A 16,741-nucleotide genomic window follows, 5' to 3' on the forward strand; every position below is an offset into this window, starting at 1 on the left:
CAAGCACGACACCACTCAGAGATAACAAACAAGCACGACACCACTCAGAGATAACAAACAAGCATGACACCACTCAGAGATAACAAACAAGCACGACACCACTCAGAGATAACAAACAAGCACGACACCACTCAGACTTGAACCCGACGAATATCTCTGGAGAGACCTGAAAATAGCTGTGCCGCAACGCTCCCCAACGAACATGACAGAGCTTGAGAGGATCTGCAGAGATGAATAGGAGAAACTAGACCAAATACAGGTGTGTCAAGCTTGTAGCCTCATACCCAAGAAGACTTGAGGCTTTAAATCGCTGCCAACGGTATTTCAACAAAGTACTGAGTAAAGGGTCTAAATACTTATGTAAATGTGATATTTAGGTTAAACATTTTTATAAATTAGCAACAGTTTCTAAAAAACAGTTTTTGCTTTGTCATTATGGGGTATTCTGTGTAGATTAATGATTTTATTTGATACATTTTAGAATAAGGCTGTCACCTAAAACAAATTGGGAACAAGTTAAAGGGTTTGAATCATTTTCAAAGGCACCATGTCTCCTTAACTCATCTCCTCACCCAAGACACTACAGAGTCATTTGCTCACTGAAAGAGTATTCCGCACCCCCTACCCCAACAGACACGCCTCCCCAGCCCTCTCCAGATGAGAGGCGGTATGTTAAGCCCAGTCGGGGCTCAGAGCCCCAGTAAGAGTGAGACTCCAGTTACGATTGTTTTGAAAAGTGTCCAGCTGAAAAGGCATTTTGAGGATGACAGTACTCAGACTGGAATAGACCCGACAGAACTCTAGTGTCAAAGAGCGGAGACACGAACGGGCACTCTCTCTGACTTTCATACACTACCCGAGTGACACACACACACACACACACACACACACACACTAGTTATTGGATGTTAGAGCTGATATTTTCACTCCTGAGATTAAACATCTACTGTAAATCTGTTTAGAAATCCACATGTGAATTAATAACACCGTCTCACATTACTGCACAGAACAACACAAAGCTCAGTAGTAATTACATACACTGTTATAACCCAACAATGACCCCAATAATTACATACACTGTTATAACCCAACAATGACCCCAATAATGACATATAATGATAACCTTACATTAAATATCAAATTCCGTGAGCTTTATTTTTTCCACTAAGCAAAAGATGACTTACCGAACACAATGGGGCTTTCATTTACCATTGTCAATGAATCACTCCCACAAGGAATTAACCGTATCGTGCTCTTCATTCTGGACCACAAGATGAAGGTATTGTAGGTATTACACTCATCCTAATATAGGCTTCCTTTCCCAATGTGACAAGTCCATGAATATTAGCAGCAAATCTCTATATTTAGGAAGATGGGGGAGCAATGCCGCTATAACACCTACCCCCAAGCTATGGTTTCAACTAATATGTTACTGTACGTCCATTTCTCATTCTGAGAAGTATATACATGGATTTAGTGATAGTAACACAGGAGAGAGGTCCAGGGAACAGTATTTACCCTGACCTCATCACACACACAGAGGATTAATCCTGAACACCTGTAGTCCCCATAACAACCGTCCCCTGGCGCCATCCCTCTCCTTTCATTCTACCCTCTTACCCCTTACCCATGGCCCTTACCCCTTACCGATGGCCCTTACCCCTTACCCATGGCCCTTACCCCTTACCCATGGCCCTTAACCCTTACCCATGGCCCTTAACCCTTACCCATGGCCCTTAACCCTTACCCCTTACCCATGGCCATTACCCATGGCCCTTAACCCTTACCCATGGCCCTTAACCCTTACCCATGGCCCTTAACCCTTACCCATGGCCCTTAACCCTTACCCATGCCCCTTACCCCTTACCCATGGCCCTTACCCATGGCCCTTAACCCTTACCCATGGCCCTTAACCCTTACCCATGGCCCTTAACTCTTACCCATGGCCCTTAACCCTTACCCATGGCCCTTAACTCTTACCCATGGCCCTTAACCCTTACCCCATGGCCCTTAACCCTTACCCCATGGCCCTTAACCGTTACCCATGGCCCTTAACCCTTACCCATGGCCCTTAACCATTACACATGGCCCTTAACCCTTACCCATGGCCCTTAACCCTTACCCATGGCCCTTAACTCTTACCCATGGCCCTTAACCCTTACCCCATGGCCCTTAACCCTTACCCCATGGCCCTTAACCCTTACCCCATGGCCCTTAACCCTTACCCATGGCCCTTAACCCTTACCCATGGCCCTTAACCCTTACCCATGGCCGTTAACCGTTCCCCATGGTCGTTAACCGTTCCCCATGGCCCTTAACCCTTCCCCATGGCCCTTACCCCTTACCCCATGGCCCTTAACCCTTACCCCGTGGCCCTTAACCCTTACCCATGGCCATTAACCCGTACCGATGCCCCTTACCCATGGCCTTTACCCATGGCCCTTAACACTTACCCATGGCCCTTAACCCTTACCCATGGCCCTTTGACACTAGAGTTCTGACAGTAGAGTTCTGTCGGGTCTATTGCAGTCTGAGTACTGTCATCCCTTAACCCTTACCCTTAACCCTTACCCATGGCCCTTACCCCTTACCCATGGCCCTTACCCCTTACCCATGGCCCTTAACCCTTACCCATGGCCCTTACCCATGACCCTTACCAATGGCACTTAACCCTTACCCATGACCCTTAACCCTTCCCCATGGCCCTTAACCCTGGCCCTTACCTCTTCCCCATGGCCCTTAACCCTTACCCATGGCCCTTGACCCTTACCCATGGCCCTTGACCCTTACCCATGGCCCTTGACCCTCACCCCATGGCCCTTGACCCTGGCCCTTACCTCTTCCCCATGGCCCTTAACCCTTACCCATGGCCCTTGACCCTTACCCATGGCCCTTGACCCTTACCCATGGCCCTTGACCCTCACCCCATGGCCCTTGACCCTGGCCCTTACCTCTTCCCCATGGCCCTTAACCCTTACCCATGGCCCTTGACCCTTACCCCATGGCCCTTGACCCTTACTCCATGGCCCTGGTCCTTCCTTCCACCTTCCCTCTGACCTCACTAATGTAAGCTACAGGCTTATGTCTGTCTGTTTTTAAACAAGGACAGTCTGGGATTCAATTACAACATCATGGGTTTTAGGGGTCCTCTGCATTTCTAAAATATTCCCCTACAACACTGACACACATGCACACGCACACATGGTCAAACTAACCAGCGTTCCAAGACCATTAACAGCTCCCATAGACAGACAGACACAACCCTGTGTGGCTGTTATCTCCTCACCATGTTACCCCTGAACTCCCTTCACCGCTAACCTCTCCAAAATAACCATTGCGCCAATGTGTGATTGTATATTACATTATTTTGATTGTATATTACAACATCACATCTCTTCCCTCCCCTCTACCCCTGATTCTGGCTACCACACAAAGGAAACAAAAATAACACATTGGGGGACATCAATCCTTGCCGGACCCTGAGCCATGTAACCCTAAACCCTTCCCCTTTAATGCTCCCTATCCACTCTGTCTCATCTCTCCTTATACCAGGGAGAGGGGGCACAACAAATATTTCCCTACAAAGGCCAGAGTTCAGACAGCAGCAGTTGTCACTCTCTGCACACACACACAAAGTCATTAATGCGAGTGAAACTTGGCAGAAGCCTGGAGATAACGGAGGGAGATTACCCCGCTAACCTATAAATCAGAACCAGGACATCCAGAGCCGGGGGGGCTGTCATCCCCTCCTAAGCCCCAGCATCTTAACCCTTCCCTGGGCTGAAAACTCACCGGGGCCCCGGGGCCTGACCCACTATTAACCCCAGAGGGTTAAGGACTTGGCTTAGACAAGGGTGAAAGAAAGATGAGTGCACGCATGCACACGATGAAGGGACCCACAAAGGGAGCCGCGGGAAAGGCCTTCATAAGCAAGCATTCTAGGTCAGCGGTGTCGTGTAATGTACATAAATAAACAAAAACCCTAAATCAGAGTATAAAAGGAAAGTGCAAACGGAACGATTAAATTGACGAGGGATGTGAGTGTGTGTATGGTGACACAAGACTGCTATGGGGTTTCAGACGTGTATAAATACACTAGAAAACACACTACAAAACACCCAGCTGCCCTTGTTGGCTCCCAATCACTGGAAACTAACTACTTGGCGTCCAGTCGTCAGAAGTCTAATCGGAGTCAAGGTCTCTTTCTCAAAGTCTCTTCTTAGAACTCGCTATTTTCAGTGTTCTATTCTAGTTTATACCATTGGAGTAGGGATTGTATCAACCATAGAACCAGAACCTCCGCCAATTCTATAGAAGGGGATAATCCTGTGTACATCAACGATAACTTACAAAGTGGCAGCTCAGCTCTTAAAACAAGTATATAGGAAAGGCCCTTCGGTTAAGGCTGGTCCCATATATTCTACCTACTGTCAAATTATGAAGCTATAGACTAACACCAAAACCCCAGGCTCAAGGCTACACGGATACAGAGGTAAACTGGTTTGGATAGACATATTACACCTGGTAACGATACCTGTATCACTCCCTCAATCTCACACAGCTGCATCACACACAAGCCCTGACCTCTATTAGGGAACACAATGTGGCCGCAAGGGGATCACAATAAACATCTCCCCGACGATCACTGGAACACCGCTGAGCTGACGGAGGTTATTTTTAGAGATCATTACATGAACACAGGCATGGTGTACTGTTACAGGTCAACCCCTAACTAAAATGTTAACTTTATGTCACTGTGTGTACTGTCTATTAACAGGGTTCTGCCCAAAGAATGTAAGAGGGTCGCTGCACCACCTTGTACACGGACTGTGCAACTATTTACATAATACAACAACAATACAAATATGTGTATACAGTACCAGTCAGAAGGTTGGACACACCTACTCATTCAAGGGTTTTGCTTTATATTTTAGACTATTTTCTACATTGTAGAATAATAATGAAGACATCACAACTATGAAATAACACATATGGAATCATGTAGTAACCAAAAAAAGTGTTAAACAAATCAAAATGGATTTTATAATTGAGATTCTTCAAAGTAGTCACCCTTTGCCTTGATGACAGCTTTGCACACTCTTGACATTCTCTCAACCAGCATCATGAGGATGTCACCTGTAATGTATTTCAATTAACAGGTGTGCCTTGTTAAAAGTTCATGTGTGGAATTTCTTTCCTTCTTAATGCATTTGAGCCAATCAGTTGTGTTGTGGCAAGGTAGGGGTGGTATACAGAAGATAGCCCTATTTGGCAAAAGACTAAGTCCATATTATGTCAAGAACAGCTCAAATAAGCAAAGAGAAACGACAGTCCATCATTACTTTAAGACATGAAGGTCAGTCAATTTGGAAAATTTCAAGAACATTGAAAGTGCAGTCCTAAAAACCATCAAGTGCTATGATGAAACTGTCTCTCATGAGGACCGCCACAGGAAAGGAAGACCCAGAGTTACCTCTGCTGTGATGAAACTGTCTCTCATGAGGACCGCCACAGGAAAGGAAGACCCAGAGTTACCTCTGCTGTGATGAAACTGTCTCTCATGAGGACCGCCACAGGAAAGGAAGACCCAGAGTTACCTCTGCTATGATGAAACTGTCTCTCATGAGGACCACCACAGGAAAGGAAGACCCAGAGTTACTTCTGCTGCAGAGGATAAGTTCATTAGAGTTAACTGTCTCTCATGAGGACCGCCACAGGAAAGGAAGACCCAGAGTTACTTTTGCTGCAGAGGATAAGTTAATTTGAGTTACCAGCCTCAGAAATTGCAGCCCAAATAAATGCTTCACAGAGTTCAAGTAACAGACACATCTCAACATCAACTGTTCAGAGGGGACTGTGTGAATCAGGCCTTCATGGTCAAATTGTTGCAAAGAAATCACTACTAAAGGACACCAATAAGAAGAAGAGACTTGTTTGGGCCAAGAAACATGAGCAATGGACATTAGACCTGTGGAAATCTGTCCTTTGGTCTGATGAGTCCAAATTTGAACGGATGATCTCCACATGTGTGGTTCCCACCGTGAAGCATGGAGGAGGAGGTTTGATGGTGATTTGATGGTGACACGGTCAGTGATTCATTTAAAATGAAAGACACACTTAACCAGCATGGCTACCACAGCATTCTGCAGCGATATGCCATCCCACCTGGTTTGCGCTCAGTGGGACTATCATTTGTTTTTCAACAAGACAATGACCCAACACACCTCCAGGCTGTGTAAGGGCTATTTTACCAAGAAGGAGAGTGATGGTGCTGCATCAGATAACCTATGAGATGGTTTGGTATGAGTTGGAGCGCAGAGTGAAGGAAAAGCAGCCAACAAGTGCTCAGCATATGTGGGAACTCCTTCAAGGCTGTTGGAAAAGCATTCCAGGTGAAGCTGGTTGAGAGAATGCCAAAAGTGTGCAAAGCTGTCATCGAGGCAAAGGGTGGCTACTTTGAATTATCTCAAATATAAAATATATTTAGATTTGTTTAACACTTTTTTGGCTACTACATGATTCTATCTGTTATTTTAGTTTTGACATCTTCACTATTATTCTACAATGGAGAAAATTGTCATACTAAAGAAAACCCTTTGAATGAGTAGGAATGTCCAAACATTTGACTGGTACTGTATCTTTATTTATATAATTTAAGGTCTTTTTTTTCTTCTCTAGATTGCAGGAAATGGCAGTTACAGGTGTTATAAAATACAAACATCTGAGGCACTGCCCTCCTCTGGGCCAAACCCCACCGTCATACTCAGCAGCGCTACCTTGGTCAAATAAATCTGATCAGCTGGATGTCACAGCATTCCCTCCTGTGTCTGGGGCTACAAGAGAAAGTACAGATACCTTCACTACCTCTAGTTGTGCGTGTGTTTGTGGTCTTAGAGTGCCCTCTAGTGGTATTTGCCCTACATTTCATAATCCAGACTTCATCCTCTCTGTCTTTGTCAGACTCACCTCTCGGTCCTTGTGCAACCTTAAAGAACCTTGGGGGGGGTCAAGTTTAAGGAGCTCCTTTAGCACCCCGGACTCAGTGACTGCCTGCAGGGAGAAACTTTGTACTGGGGAAGAGGGAGGAGCATCGGGGCGAGTCGCATTAGAAGGAGTGGGAGATGAGGAAATGTTGGATGGGCAAGGAGGCATGGCTGAGTCAAAATAGGAATCCGGACTTAATGAAGTGGTGATTAAAGAGCTCAGCCGTGTGCTCCTGGTCAGTAACAACCACAGATGTTTGTTAGGGGCCTCATATACGTATGCATAAACTATGTTGGCGTTTTGAATGAATCACCTTAGAAAGCGCTGTCCATTTCGTTACTAGGCTTTTATACTCAGTTTCAACCTGTCGTTGAACTCCTTTCCACAACATAAATCCATCACAATGATGTGAGTTTTAAAAGCAGGATACTGTTTTGATGATAAATGTTTGGTGTGATTTGTAATTTGATTTGAATTGATGTCAGAGTGGCTAAATGAGCAATAGAGCCCTGAGTACCAGGCCATTAGGACCTGATGGAGGGACAATAGAGCTCTGAGTACCAGGCCATTAGGACCTGATGGAGGAACAATAGAGCTCTGAGTACCAGGCCATTAGTGACCTGATGGAGGGACAATAGAGCCCTGAGTACCAGGCCATTAGTGACCTGATGGAGGAACAATAGAGCCCTGAGTACCAGGCCATTAGTGACCTGATGGAGGGACAATAGAGCCCTGAGTACCAGACCATTAGTGACCTGATGGAGGAACAATAGAGCCCTGAGTACCAGGCCATTAGGACCTGATGGAGGGACAATAGAGCCCTGAGTACCAGGCCATTAGTGACCTGATGGAGGAACAATAGAGCTCTGAGTACCAGGCCATTAGTGACCTGATGGAGGGACAATAGAGCTCTGAGTACCAGACCATTAGGACCTGATGGAGGGACAATAGAGCTCTGAGTACCAGACCATTAGTGACCTGATGGAGGAACAATAGAGCCCTGAGTACCAGGCCATTAGTGACCTGATGGAGGGACAATAGAGCCCTGAGTACCAGACCATTAGTGACCTGATGGAGGAACAATAGAGCCCTGAGTACCAGGCCATTAGGACCTGATGGAGGGACAATAGAGCCCTGAGTACCAGGCCATTAGTGACCTGATGGAGGAACAATAGAGCCCTGAGTACCAGGCCATTAGTGACCTGATGGAGGGACAATAGAGCTCTGAGTACCAGACCATTAGGACCTGATGGAGGGACAATAGAGCTCTGAGTACCAGACCATTAGTGACCTGATGGAGGAACAATAGAGCCCTGAGTACCAGGCCATTAGGACCTGATGGAGGGACAATAGAGCTCTGAGTACCAGGCCATTAGGACCTGATGGAGAAACAATAGAGCCCTGAGTACCAGGCCATTAGGACCTGATGGAGGGACAATAGAGCTCTGAGTACCAGGCCATTAGGACCCGATGGAGGGACAATAGAGCTCTGAGTACCAGACCATTAGTGACCTGATGGAGGGACAATAGAGCCCTGAGTACCAGGCCATTAGTGACCTGATGGAGGGACAATAGAGCTCTGAGTACCAGGCCATTAGTGACCTGATGGAGGGACAATAGAGCTCTGAGTACCAGACCATTAGGACCTGATGGAGGAACAATAGAGCCCCGAGTTCCAGGCCATTAGTGACCTGACGGTCATTCGTGAGTTGGAGTGCATAAGAGGAGTGCATAAGAGGAGATTACCGTGACTGCCCAAATGTCATACTTGAGTAAAAAGTAAAGATACTTTAATAGAAAATGACTCAAGTAAGTGAGTTACCCAGTAAAATACTACTTGAGTAAAAGTCTAAAAGTATTTGATTTTAAATATACTTAAGTATCAAAAGTAAATGTAATTTCATATTCTTTATATTAAGGAAACCAGACGGCACAATTGCTTGTTGTTTTTATTAACGACCATTTTGCTATCCTGCTAAGCATTCAACATTTAACGAGGTACTTTTGGCTGTCAGGAAAAATGTATGGAGTAAAAAAGTATATTATTTTCTTTAGGAATGTAGTGAAGTAAAAGTAGTCAAAAAAATATAAATAGTAAAGTACAGATAACCCAAACAACTACTTAGGTAGTACTTTAAAGTATTTTTACCTAAGTACCTTTACACAACTGCTCAGAAGTCATGTGGAATTTTAACTCAGTCATGGTAACAGAACTAAGTCTGATTCAGTATTACACACACCTCGTTGTGGTGTTCCGGGGTTCTGTAGTCTTCATGCTGAAGGACATGACAGTGAGAGGTGGAGGCGGCAGGTCTTTGACCTCGGTGACCAGGTCGCTATGCAACGCCATCACTTCCACCAACTCACTGGCTGGCTGCTCAGCTCTACAGGGGACAGGAGAGAGGGTCACGGTGCGTGTTAGTGGTGTGTGTGTGCGTGGGAGGGGGTGTGAGCATATGTGTGTTTGTGTATAAGTGTATGCAGTGCGTGTCTCAGAGAGCGTGTGTAGTCAGAGCGTGTGTGTATGTGAGCTCTTGATGTCCAGCTAGCAGGGTCCTTTGACCTTCCTGCGAGGATGAAGTGTTTCCGGCTGGAGGTGTTGGTTCCAAACACCTTCAGGTCGGAGGGCAGAGACGGCTATTCAGCTTGCAGGATAAATACAATAACAATGGATACGATAGGAGTGTGTGTGTTTGTGTGAATAGCCGTCTCTGCCCTCCGACCTGAATGGGGCGACATTCTCCAGGTGTTTGGAACCAACACCTCCAGCCGGGAACACTTCCTCCTCGCAGGAAGGTCAAAGGACCCTGCTAGCTGGACATCAAAAGCTCACGTACACACACGCTCTGACTGGGTTGGCTCCCCCCTTGGGTTGTGCCGTGGCGGAGATCTTTGTGGGCTATACTCGACCTTGTCTCAGGATGGTAAGTTGGTGGTTGAAGGTATCCCTCTAGTGGTGTGTGGGCTGTGCTTTGGCAAAGTGGGTGGGGTTATATCCTGCCTGTTTGGCCCTGTCCGGGGGTGTCCTCGGATGGGGCCACAGTGTCTCCCGACCCCTCCTGTCTCAGCCTCCAGTATTTATGCTGCAGTAGTTTGTGTCGGGGGGCTGGGGTCAGTCTGTTATATCTGGAGTACTTCTCCTGTCTTATCCGGTGTCCTGTGTGAATTTAAGTATGCTCTCTCTAATTCTCTCTTTCTCTCGGAGGACCTGAGCCCTAGGACCATGCCTAAGGACTACCTGGCGTGATGACTCCTTGCTGTCCACAGTCCACCTGGCCGTGCTGCTGCTCCAGTTTCAACTGTCCTGCCTGCGGCTATGGAACCCTGACCTGTTCACTGGATATGCTACCTGTCTCAGACCTGCTGTTTTCAACTCTCTGGTAGAGATACTCTTAATGATCGGCTATGAAAAGCCAACTGACATTTACTCCTGAAGTGCTGACTTGTTGCACCCTTGACAACTACTGTGATTATTATTATTTGACCATGCTGGTCATTTATGAACATTTGAACATCTTGGCCATGTCTGTTATAATCTCCACCCAGAAGAGAACTGGCCACCCCACATAGACAGGTGCTGACCAATAGTATGGCATGTTGGAGTGCATGACCTCATAGTATTTTACTGCCAGCCCTTGTTGCCATTAATGTTAGCTTCTCAAAGATGCTCTCTGGTGGTCAAACTAAGTTATTGAAATGACATGGAGCTGTAGGCAGGTAGCCTAGTGGTTAAAGAGTTGGGCCAGTAACAGAAAGGTTCATAAATCGACTCCCCAAGATGACAAGGTAAAAATCTGTTGTTCTGCCCCCGAACAAGGCAGTTCCTAGGTCGTCATTGTAAACAACAATTTGTTCTTAACTGACTTGCCTAGTTAATAAATGTTAAATAAATAGAATATGTAATAAAAGGCCTAAAAGCCCTCTATTTACTGTAGCTGTTTTAGCGTAATGTACTTGTTGGCATAAAGACCTACTTCAATATGCAGTATATAAATCATTCATTCATTTGTCCATGTCATCACACAACATACAAGTCATCCATGCCTTTAAAACACACAGTCAGGCATTTTAGTTCTAAAACTAAAAAACAACGGGAGCCTTTAATAATTAAACAATGAGTAAAACAGCCACATGTTGGCTAAAGTGATTGAATTCACGAATGCATTTGACTGAGAAAAAAAATAAATTGTATAGCCTTTAATACAGCACAGCAAAGTTTAGAAACAGACGGATTTGTGAAATTGCTTTCCCCGACATTGTGCGGTTACGCGAGGCTTGGTGATCTCAGAATCAGTAGGATATTTAACAAACACTCAAATAGGCAACAGATGCAGGAACAGCATGAGGCTGAGTGAATCACTCATTCCTGTTCTTCCTTCAAACTAAGTTATATTACAATGCAGGTTAAAGACATTCTGATCGTCTTTAGCATGCAGTCTCTCCTCTTGCTACAGCTAATTTTGTACAAATTAAGTGGATTATAATACATTTATATATTTGCAGGAGTTGATGCATTTTTCATTAGGGCAAATCTGGTCTGTGATATTGAGTTAGAAATGTAAAACTTTAGAGTACTTAAACATCGAATACATTGCAAGTCTGCCCTTTAGGCTACACTTTACAATAGGACTCAACTGACTGACCGCAGCATCTATCAGTAGTCTAAACTGTGACACAAATTGGGGGATTTTTCCACATATATAGCTTTATGCTGCAAAAATAGCCTACTAAACAGGCCAAGCCTAAACATATATATTAGAAAATTAGCCTAAATAAACTAGAATATTTCATAAATAAACAAAGTAGCTCAGCTCACCTTTTTCCCCCTCCCTATCCTCGCTGGACTCTCTTTCATTCAGTTTCTTCTACACATCAGCAAAGGACTCAGGAACGCACTTTCTAAAGAGGGGTTACCACTCCTTCACACTGTGGTAAATCTAGTCTGTTTGTTATTTAGAACCATTTATGTTTCTTAGAGGGAGAGAAACCAAAAGCCCACTGTGCCAATTTTTCAAAAATCAATCAGTCCACATGTCAAGCGTAAATGCACCATTGTATTTACCCAAGTTCTCTCTCAACTCCGGGACCACCCGCCAGCTTTTTGATAGTGCAACCCTCAGTAACAGTCCAGATGAAAAATGATCAGGCCTACTGTACATCTTACTGTTGAACGAAAGTCAAGGTTGGAACTGTTGCTGTTAAAATACAATACATATGTCTTACTCTGAACTGGAATAAACAGAATGGTCTACATCTGTGTGATGTGACCAACAAGCACATCTATATTCTGGGCTCTGTTTTAGACAGTACAACAATCAGGTGATGCTCAGCCTTGAAACTGTTTCTGTACGTTAGAGTTGAACACCCTGACTCACATAGGTATGTGGTGCCAAACGGGACCAGAACATCTACTGCTTTCTCAGTCAGGCAGGAGACCGCTTCCTGTTGTAGACGAACAACCCAGAACTGTGTGAGTGTGTTTGCCTCAAATATCATCTTGCTTCAATCAGTTTATTTCAGTTAAGAATACAAATTATTATTGTATTTTAACAGCAACAGTTCCAACCTAGACTAATTTTCAACAGTAAGATGAACAGTAGGCCTGATCATTATTCATCTGGACTGTTACTGAGGGTTGCACTATCATTAGCTAGCTTACTTTGGTGAATGTTAGCTATTGGCTGTGTACAAGGCCAGCGGATTGTTTGAAAGAGAAACTCACATCTACTACTATGAGAGTTAGTTAGTACTCCCTTATTTCTGCTTATCATCCATCACCTGTTATAAAATGACAACAATCCCTTGCTAGCTGACTTACTTTTCCACTGTCGAAGTACTGTTTCCTGAAGCACTGTTTCCTGAAGCACTGTTTCCTGAAGCACTGTTTCCTGAAGCACTGTTTCCTGAAGCACTGTTTCCTGAAGCATTCTGCCCTGTTCTGAAATAACTCTCTGGGTTTACCATCATGCTGTGGATGTTTGGTCAGGACTTGTCCTTTTACTCATTTCTTCGTTATGAGAGACTCATTAGTAAGCACTTCCCCCGCACAAAACACATTGTGGGCGCTCCTCGTTCTAAGTTTGTGCGAGAAAGAGAGAAACTCTGCAGTTGTATGGCGTTTCATGACAATAGAGCTCAGTCAGAACTTGTTGCTAGCATGAGTCCATTTGATGACAGCGGCGAGAGATGGCGAGTGGGAAGTCAGCGGCAGACAGCGCATCATCTCCTGCTGAACCACTGCATTGTGTGTGTCGCGGAGTGATCTTCAAGAAAACTGCAGAAAAAAAAGATCTGGTAAACCAGGAAGCACACGGGCATCTCCCTCTCACACTCGTGCAGCTGACAAACTGAGCACTTGGCCAAATCAATTTCAGTAATTAATTAAATCATTATAAATGTACTCTGACGCGTCACGACCCACCGTTAACATGTCCGCGACCTAACCATACATACAAAGGCTGGTCTACGGTAGTGTTGCACGGTATACCGAAACAGTGATACTTTTTCGATAGTAGAACATTTGGTGCTAGAATGTGTTAGTTTCGGTACTTCTGTCAAATGTGTCTCACGGATCAAGTCTGGCTGGCTGGCTGACTGGCTGGCTGACTGGCTGGCTGACTGGCTGGCTGACTGGCTGGCTGGCTGACTGGCTGGCTGACTGGCTAGCTGACTGGCTGGCTGGCTGACTGGCTGGCTGACTGGCTGGCTGGCTGACTGGCTGGCTAGCTGACTGGCTGGCTGACTGGCTAACTGACTGACTGGCTAACTGACTGACTGGCTAACTGACTGGCTATCTAGCTGACTGGCTGACTGACTGGCTAACTGACTGGCTGGCTAGCTGACTGGCTAGCTAGCTGACTGGCTAACTGACTGAGTGTATGTGTGACTGATAAGCAGAAAGGGTGGTGGAGGTGTTTTACACTAACTCACCATCATCAACGATTCAGTCACCGTCCTGCCTCTCTGGCCATCCGAGAGTTCCTCGTCCACCTCTTCATACACACTGGTCAAATCCACCACCTAGACACAGCACACACACACACATCAAAACAAGGCTATAACACACACTAGACAACTTGTTCACTAAACACACAGATTAAAAGGGGCGAAACTGTTAACACACCTGTCGGAACAGGGCTTGGACAACGAACACACACACACATGACTATCACCTCGTATTTTACCTTCTCTCCCTTGGCCATATTGAGCTGCCAGACCAGTCATCCCCTGAAAGCACATCCAGGTAGGCAAGTTAAGAACAAGTTCTCATTTACAACTGCAACCTGGCCGAGATAAAGTAAAGCAGTTCGACACATACAACAACACAGCATTACACATGGAGTAAAACAAACATACAGTCAATAATACAGTAGAAACAAGTCTATATACAATGTGAGCAAGTGAGGTGAGATAAGGGAGGTAAAGGCAAAAAAAAGGCCATGGTGGCAAAGTAAATACAATATAGCAAGTAAAACACTGGAATGGTAGATTTGCAGTGGAAGAATGTGCAAAGTAGAAATAATGGGGTGCAAAGGAGCAAAATAAATAAATAAATACAGTAGGGGGAGAGGTTGTTTAGGCTAAATTATAGATGGGCTATGTACAGGTGCAGTAATCTGTGAGCTGCTCTGACAGCTGGTGCTTAAAGCTAGTGAGGGGGATAAGTGTTTCCAGTTTCAGAGATTTTTGTAGTTCGTTCCAGTCATTGGCAGCAGAGAACTGGAAGGAGTGGCGGCCAAAGGAAGAATTGGCTTTGGGGGTGACCAGAGAAATATACCTGTTGGAGCGCGTGCTACAGGTGGGTGCTGCTATGGTGACCAGCGAGCTGAGATAAGGGGGGACTTTACCTAGAAGGGTCTTGGAGGGTAAGTGGGTTTGGCGACGAGTATGAAGCGAGGGCCAGCCAACGAGAGCGTACAGGTCGCAGTGGTGGGTAGTATATGGGGCTTTGGTGACAAGAGATGGCACTGTGATAGACTGAATCCAATTTATTGAGTAGGGTATGGCCACTCTAAAACGTGCAGTTTTGTCAAACAACACAATGCCACAGATGTCTCAAGTTGAGGGAGCGTGCAATTGGCATGCTGACTGCAGGAATGTCCACCAGAGCTGTTGCAAGAATTTAATGTTAATGTCTCTACTATAAGCCACCACCAATATAATTTTTGAGAAAATGGCAGTACATCCAACCGGCCTTACAACCGCAGCCACGTGTAACCACCAGCCCAGGACCTCCACATCAGACTTCTTCACCTGCAGGATCGTCTGAGACCAGCCACTCGGACAGCTGATGAAACCGAGGAGTATTTCTGTCCATAATAAAGCCCTTTTGTGGGGAAAAACAAATTCTAATTGTCTGGGCCTGGATCCCAAGTGGGTGGGCCTATGCCCTCCCAGACCTACACCCGTGCCCAGTCATGTGAAATCCAGTTTAGGGCCTAATGAATTTATTTAAATTAACTGATTTCCTGATATGAACTGTAACTCAGTAAAATTGTTACGTTTATATTTTTGTTCAGTATATTAAAAGAGCCTTTCCAAACATGGGTATGTTGTAAGCAGAGGAAGTTTGGAAAGTCTGTTTAATAATACATTTCTTTAGATATTGTCTCAAATTCACCCTGTCATAATGACCAACCGTCATATCCACTGACACAGTAAATTGAAAAGGAACTTGGAGGCTCCAAGATAGCAGCTTGAACGCCCGCTACCGACAGAGCTCTGCATACCCACTTCTGAAACATAGTGAAAAGTGTATTATTTTGAACTAAATACACCAGGTTATTGATGATTTAACATTATATTTTCCAAAATGTCAGCGCGGTGACAAAAAGAGAAATCTTATGGCTACCTCCTCAGCTAGCAATGCTCAGGCATCATCCAATGTCGTTACATAGGAGGCAAATGCTTTGATTGACAACTGCCACAACTATACTTGTCTGACAGACTCTATGACACGTACCGTGTCAGACGAGGATTTTCCTTCTTTGCCTATAACCCCAAGCAAACCTCCAGCTTCCAAGAAAGGCATGTTTGGAACTGGGCCCAGATGCCACTGCCAATAATGATGTTATCGCCACTCTTTCCAGGCTCATCAATGCAAGGTGCGATGCTTTAAGAGAAAATGGTTGGCGACAACTCAATGAAAATCGAGGGCTTAAAAAAAATGTAAAAGTTGAATGGAACTTCTGACTTCCTGTTTCGGTGTAACCCAATTACAATAGGAGCAACGCTAATGTATGTAAACAGACCCGCGTTGCTAAATTTCGCTAGCGACAGACCACTTTCTAAAATGTCATCATCACAGAGTAGCTAGCCAGCTAACTGTGGGTAATTAATCATATTACGATCATTCAGTGTAAATGTAACTCAATCTAGTAATTCTGGAAAAGCTAGCTAACGTTAACTGGCTAATAGTTTCTTTGCTGTTAGTGAGAGCTATTGTAACGTTAGCAGACAGCATGAGCTTGCTGGCTAAGCCGTATTTTCATGTTCCCTCTTGTCTAGCTCGCTAACATGCTTGTTTGTTTACAGTAACTTTCCGTTCAGATTCACTTCTCTGTGTTAGAAGCCGGAGCCATTGCTATTTACTGACAACCTTCATCTCTCTTGGTACACATCTCAACACAACAGAAGTTTCCGCGCCAAATATTCTTCCCGTTGAAAGTCATTTCCAGGAAATGACGCAGCATGAAAGCAGCCAATCGCTGGTGTTTTCGAAGCTTGTCCAGAGAGGAAGAGGCAAAGCGAGAGGATT

General features: G+C 45.0%; 1 long non-coding RNA gene across 1 annotated transcript; it reads right to left on the minus strand.

The window, feature by feature from the left end:
• Positions 1–11,050: 11,050 nt before the first annotated feature.
• LOC110490822 (uncharacterized) lies at positions 11,051–16,650 on the minus strand. Its single transcript, XR_002468752.3, has 4 exons — positions 15,947–16,650; positions 14,169–14,211; positions 13,915–14,004; positions 11,051–13,258 (listed from the first exon to the last, which is right to left on the minus strand). It is a non-coding gene; the product is annotated as an uncharacterized LOC110490822 (long non-coding RNA).
• Between the last annotated feature and the right edge of the window lie 91 nt (positions 16,651–16,741).

The sequence above is a fragment of the Oncorhynchus mykiss genome, chromosome 15, assembly GCF_057628025.1.
Source record: "Oncorhynchus mykiss isolate SJ-2025 chromosome 15, ASM5762802v1, whole genome shotgun sequence".
Lineage (NCBI taxonomy): Eukaryota > Metazoa > Chordata > Actinopteri > Salmoniformes > Salmonidae > Oncorhynchus > Oncorhynchus mykiss.